Below are 6,000 nucleotides of genomic sequence, written 5' to 3'. Positions count from 1 at the left end.
GTAAATAATATTTTATCACACAAATCTTCAATAGATAGATTAGAGCAGCGGTTCTTAAATTTTTGTGGAATGTTTTGTCTTTGAATGAATAGGCTTGATGACTATTTTTTTTTCTTATTGGTAATTGAAAGACCCTAAAAAAATAGAAACATCGCTGAAAGAATGACTCTGATAGCTTAAAAATTCACCAAGATATGACAATTCAAACATCTCATAAAATAGACCTGCCCGAAACGCTCCATACAAAGTGCTACGAAAGACTGACGTCACTCTTTCGTAGTTTGTAGGCATCGGGAGAGAACTTTGTTCGACAGGTATATTAAATATTGCGTTTATGAAAGTGGTCTCATAACAAAAGTTGCTTTTAATTGCATAAGTTATCGAATTCTATACAAATATTAAGAAATTTAATTGAAAAAAAAAATTGACTTGATTATCCAACTTTGAAGGCGCATAACAAAAAAAAAAAAATGCTATCGAGCTGAAATTTTGGGAACACTTAATTTTCACCGTGATTTCTTTATTTTATTAAGAGGAGTCCACACCGCCGTTTTTCCATACTAACGCTGTCCCCTGTTTCCTCCCTGGATAACTCCGGTAGAGTTATGATTTTTTTCCTGAATATCTATGGCCACTATTAGCATGTCCCTATGTTTTCTTTTTTTTCATAATTTTATTATTAAAAAAGATAAGAACGTCCAAAAACCCAAAAAAATGGCAAGATTTTCCTATGTGTTCAAACACCCAGAAAACAAAACTGGCTAAAATATACAAAGAAAATAAAACATAGGAACACAGCTCAAGCCTTGCTTTAATTCTTAATGAAAAAAGTACTTAAATCGGTTAAGTTTTGGAGAAGGAATCAGCGGACAACGAATCGAAGATTTTCTGTTCTTTTATTAGAACTTTTGTCGTGTTGTCTCTATCGCGCTCTGCGGTGGGAGACTTGAAATTGGTGAGACAGCAATACATTTTCAAATACCTATTTTCAATTTCTCTCGCCCTGGTGTATCCTCTTAACAAAATTCGCTAACTTTGACCTTGTCATCATCCCTATTGTCTCCACGCTGGCGTCTCATGACGATTCCAAAAACAATGTATGTATCGTTTGCCCAGGGCTCCGGGATCACACTTTGAGAATGGCTGGATTAGAGGAAACCAGTAAAACTTTTATCTTACAAAATGGTTCTAAAAATATAATCCGTCGTAGGAAGTTCTTCATTAAAGCATCCTTAATTTTTGTTCCTGCGTTAATTTATTATTTTATGACAGTCATTACGGTAATTATTCTTATCCTTTTGATAAAGGCCTTTGGAAGTAATTATTCACTTGAACCTTTCACCTTTTTTAAATACGCCTACAAATAACTGAGCTTTTGGCCTTACTTTTTTCTGTAAACCGTGGTGATATTGTGCAGGTAAGAATAATAATGTTTTATACTATACTGTGCTGTTATTTTAAGTGTGTGTGTGTTTATTTATTTGTTATGATCTACAGCCAATTGACCCAAACATCTTGTCGGCTCTAAAGCCACCTCTAAGGCCGGAAGAAGTAGTCAGTACTCAGATGCATCTCGGTCTCAAGACACGGTTCAGGCTCTGTGATTGGTTGGCTGTAAAAATTTGGACCAATCACAGAGCCGAACCGCGTCTTGAGACCGGGTCGCATCTTAAGTACTGACTATATTTTATACCGGCCTAAGTTTTGAGCTTTGAGAGGTAGCTTAGAGTCGCGAGAGTCAGGCTTGGTGTATCAAAATAGTCGGTTTTTATAATTGACTAGCTGATGCCCGCGACTTCGTCCGCGGCAATAATATTATAGTAGTACGTCTGCAGGCTGATATCAAGCATCGCGCTAGCTAGAAAGTTGAAATCAAAAAATATGTATGAACAAATATAAAAATTTAAAATATATTCTTCTCCTTTAATGAAAGTCGGTTAAAAGGTAGCCTAGTTACTCCTTATTATATCCGCTATCAGCCAAAAAAAGTACCGTTAAAATTGTTGGAACAAACAGACAGACATACAGACAGACAAAAATTGTAAAAAGTGCTATTTTGGTATATGTACCGTATGTACATTCATATGCATGTAGTAAAAAACGGTTCTTTCAATATTACAAACAGACACTCCAATTTTATTTATATGTATAGATGTATAGATTGACTATTCTGTAAAATACTTGTGTTGTCCAAAGTACTTGAATACAAGCTGAGTTAAGTAGTTTGCTCATAAATATTCGAAAGAATAGACGAGCAATTACACAACGATGAAAAAAGTTATTTTTACGAAGGCGCACCTTACGTAAAATATCAACTGCCGAACACGTTTTGCTTAGAAATATTTTCTTAGGTAAGTAAAGGTCAATGAAATAGAGTATTATATACTTAGTAAAGTCAGTAAATCTTTTAAAGGCCAATGTATACGCCTTTTCAATAAAATCCCAGAAAACGTTAAAAAAAAATTCATTAAATTTAAGAAAGAAGTCAAAGAGCGTTAGTGTGCCAAAGCCTATTGGTCAATGATTTCATAAACGATGGCACATCTTGGGAGTAGGATGGCTGCTTGCAAGGCTACTTCTACATTATTGTATGACTTACAATTATGTATGTATGTTGGATATTGTATAATTTTAAGTTACAGCATTGTAAATTTTATTTTAAAATTATAAATTTTTATCTCGCTTTTTTTGGTAAAAAAGTGGCCCTCCTACGAGTTTCTTACGCCGGTTCTTCTCGCCGGGTTAGTTCCCGAACTGGTGGTAGGCACCGTAGTATCAATATTCTGAAAGCACTTTCTTAAAATCTATTCAGAAATAAAACATGTATTAAAACTCTACAATTTTTGAAAATGATAAATTTATACAAATGTATTTAAGTCTTCTGTAATGTATTCTTTGTTGTGGTCGCTAATGACCCTGATGTTAAAGCGACCTTAAATAAATAAATAAATAAAAACAATTTTATTTTATTTATAGTATGACATCATAATTTGTTGCTGATTTTGTAGCTGTTTTTACGTTTAAAACTAGGTATATTTAATGTGCAATTCTTCAGTGGACTGTTTCATGCAATCTTTTTTGAATTATTGACGAAACTATCAACATATATACGTTTCTGCTGGACTGCCTGTGTAACAGTAGTAGGATGTAACAAAACTAAGCGATAATACTTTAGGTTATGTATCATTATTCAGAGTTAACTGTAAAAGTGGCAGCGCTGAAACAGCTGTTTTTTTTATTAGTAAAAAAATGTTTTTTTTTGCGCTGCTACTTTCACAGTGAACTTTATACAAGTGACTCATACTTATCCTCAAGTATTATCACTTTTTTTACACACTGCATAGTAAAATATATAAAAAAAAAACATCTCAAAAAAAGCATTATAATTTATAACCAAATACTTATCTTCGATGTTGAGTGTACAAACGGAAAAACGATGAAATTGCAAGTGGAATGTAAATGGTGGGTTTTGGTGCATAGCGCTTGTTCGGCCTTGCTTGTGTTTGGCAGCTAGCACAGATACTACAATTGCCTTGTTATAATATTATACTGTTGATGAAACGGTTTTTTAAATTGAACCACTATTAATTAACTTGGAAATAAAAAGTAAATGAAACAGAAATATAGTATTATAGTTTTTAAAATAAAGGATGACTGAGTTGCTCCCGACTTCTCGCAGGTAAAAATCCCCCAGCAACCGTATCCATACTAATATTATAAATGCAAAAGTGTGTCTGTCTGTCGGTCTATCTGTCTGTCTGTTACCTCTTCACGCCCAAACAGCTGAACCGATTTGGCTGAAATTTGGCATGGAGGTACTTTGAGTCCCGGGAAAGGACATAGGATACTATTTATCCCGGAAAAATGCACGGTCCCCGCGCGATAAACGAGTTTCGGCGCAACGGAGTTGCGGGCGTCATCGGGTATTTTCATAAAGCAAAATGAAAGGCAGACTTTGTAGAGTTTAATTTTTTATCGTAAAAATTTTAAGGTTCTTTTGATGTAAACAAACTGATATCAATCTATAGTTCAGATAGAATATGCCTTGATAAATGAAAGAATATTCCATGACATTCCGGTTTTAGCCTGTAATGTGTAGAACAACAAAAGATGACAAAAGTTTTTGTCTCCCATTTTCGGCACGTAGCACCGCTACACGCGTAGCACGTGTATGCTACAGTTAGCTACGACGATGTTTGAACATGCTGAAATGTTATTTTTAACAGGGTGTATAGTGGTGTTTTGTACATGTATTTCAGTGCCACAAAATGTTCCAGAATTTTATTTAGGTAACAAAAATACACTTTTTCAGTTTTCTAAGATTTGCTCCATGAGCTTATTTTTTTTTCAACTTATCAGTAAAAAACAGAAAAATATGTGTTTGGATACTTCGATGATGTCTAAGAGAATTGCTCAACGCAATTCTTAACAATGCTCTTGATGATTCTTGTTATTTCGGGAATAAAATAAATAAATAAAATAAAAAAATAACTGAAACTTTAAGACCTAACTAGGAACATTAATTACAGATAATAAAGACGTAGTCTAGGAGCCAATATGCTTTTTATTTGTACTCTTTGTCCTTCAGCTTAAAGCTCAATACAGTGAAATTGGAGATAGTTTGGAGAGAAAAGTCTAGCGATATAGACGCCCGATTGTCGCGCCTGCCAGGCGCCGCTGTCTTCTCATATAATGCCACATTCAATCGTCTGACTAAGAAATATAATATTAAAGGTTATGTATTTGTCTATATTTTATTATATAAGTATGTTTATTGAATTACAAAGTTACATTATGATATTTTTCAGACATTTTGCTTTGGTCAAAATAATGTATTAAATATAATAATTTATATACTTTTTCCCCCTTACTAATAAAGGTTGTATAAGCTTTGAATAGTTATACAGTGTTTTGTTCCTGTCACACAGGTGGCATTTTTAATTAGATTGAAGAAGACAAAACACTGTATAACTATTCAAAGCTTATACAGCGTTTATTAGTAAGAGGGTTAATAATTTGTAAATTAATAATAACTCGCACCTTTTTTACCAGTAAATCTAATCAAAACAAATGTTTGGCCAATATGAAACTTAATTGAATCAAACTAACCTTAATTGAACCAAAACAAATCGAATCGAAGACCTTTTGCCAATTATTAGTTTTTTCGACGAATAAATTACGTAACAAAACCAGAAATAATATTCAAAAATATATTTTGTAGGTTATCTTTATAATAAATACGAATATGAAAATGTGTAAGGTTAAAATTGATCTTAAATGATCATTATAAATCCAAACGAATAATATTTAAGTGTGAAAGTGCGTCTGTCTCTCTGTCTGTCTGTTGCTGAAATATTTTGGTATGGAGGTATTTTGAGACACAGGATGCTTTTTATTCCGGAAAAATGTACGGTTCCCGCGCGATAAACTAATTTTGAAGCAAAGGAGTTGCGGGCATCATCTAGTAACAATCATAATATTAAATTAACTTGAAAATACTACCGACAGAATTATGCACGATGTGGCAATTTCTCACGACGAATCACGAAATGGCCAACAAAAATGCAAAACAACATCAAGTGACATCAAAAGTGCTGTGAACATGACCGTGAAATTACAACGAGCTCACAAAGAGCCTGTTGGGAAGTAACGAACCTCTTCACGACCTTATTAGCAACGAAAATAAGGGACGAGTCGACGCAAAATATGCCCATAATTAAAACTTCTTGAGCATTTTTTGCTGCAGTATTTCCTATCCAGATATAAGAGTAGCTACATTAAAGCTATAATATGTATAATTTCTTTGATGTTGTAACTTACGATATTCCATAGGCGACAGCTACAGCTTACCATCAGGTGATCTGTCTGCTCGTATCCGTTCGGTGTAATTAAAATTGCCACATTTATCAGTAGATAGTCTTGCTGATAGTAAACATTTTATACCCGTTATCCTTTTATTAAACCACGCAAAAGGCCACAAGCCACAACTCGCAATATACT

Source organism: Aricia agestis, chromosome 16 (assembly GCF_905147365.1).
Source record: "Aricia agestis chromosome 16, ilAriAges1.1, whole genome shotgun sequence".
Taxonomy (NCBI): domain Eukaryota; kingdom Metazoa; phylum Arthropoda; class Insecta; order Lepidoptera; family Lycaenidae; genus Aricia; species Aricia agestis.
The sequence above is the reverse complement of the archived record's forward strand: the minus strand, read 5'-3'. Positions refer to the sequence as shown.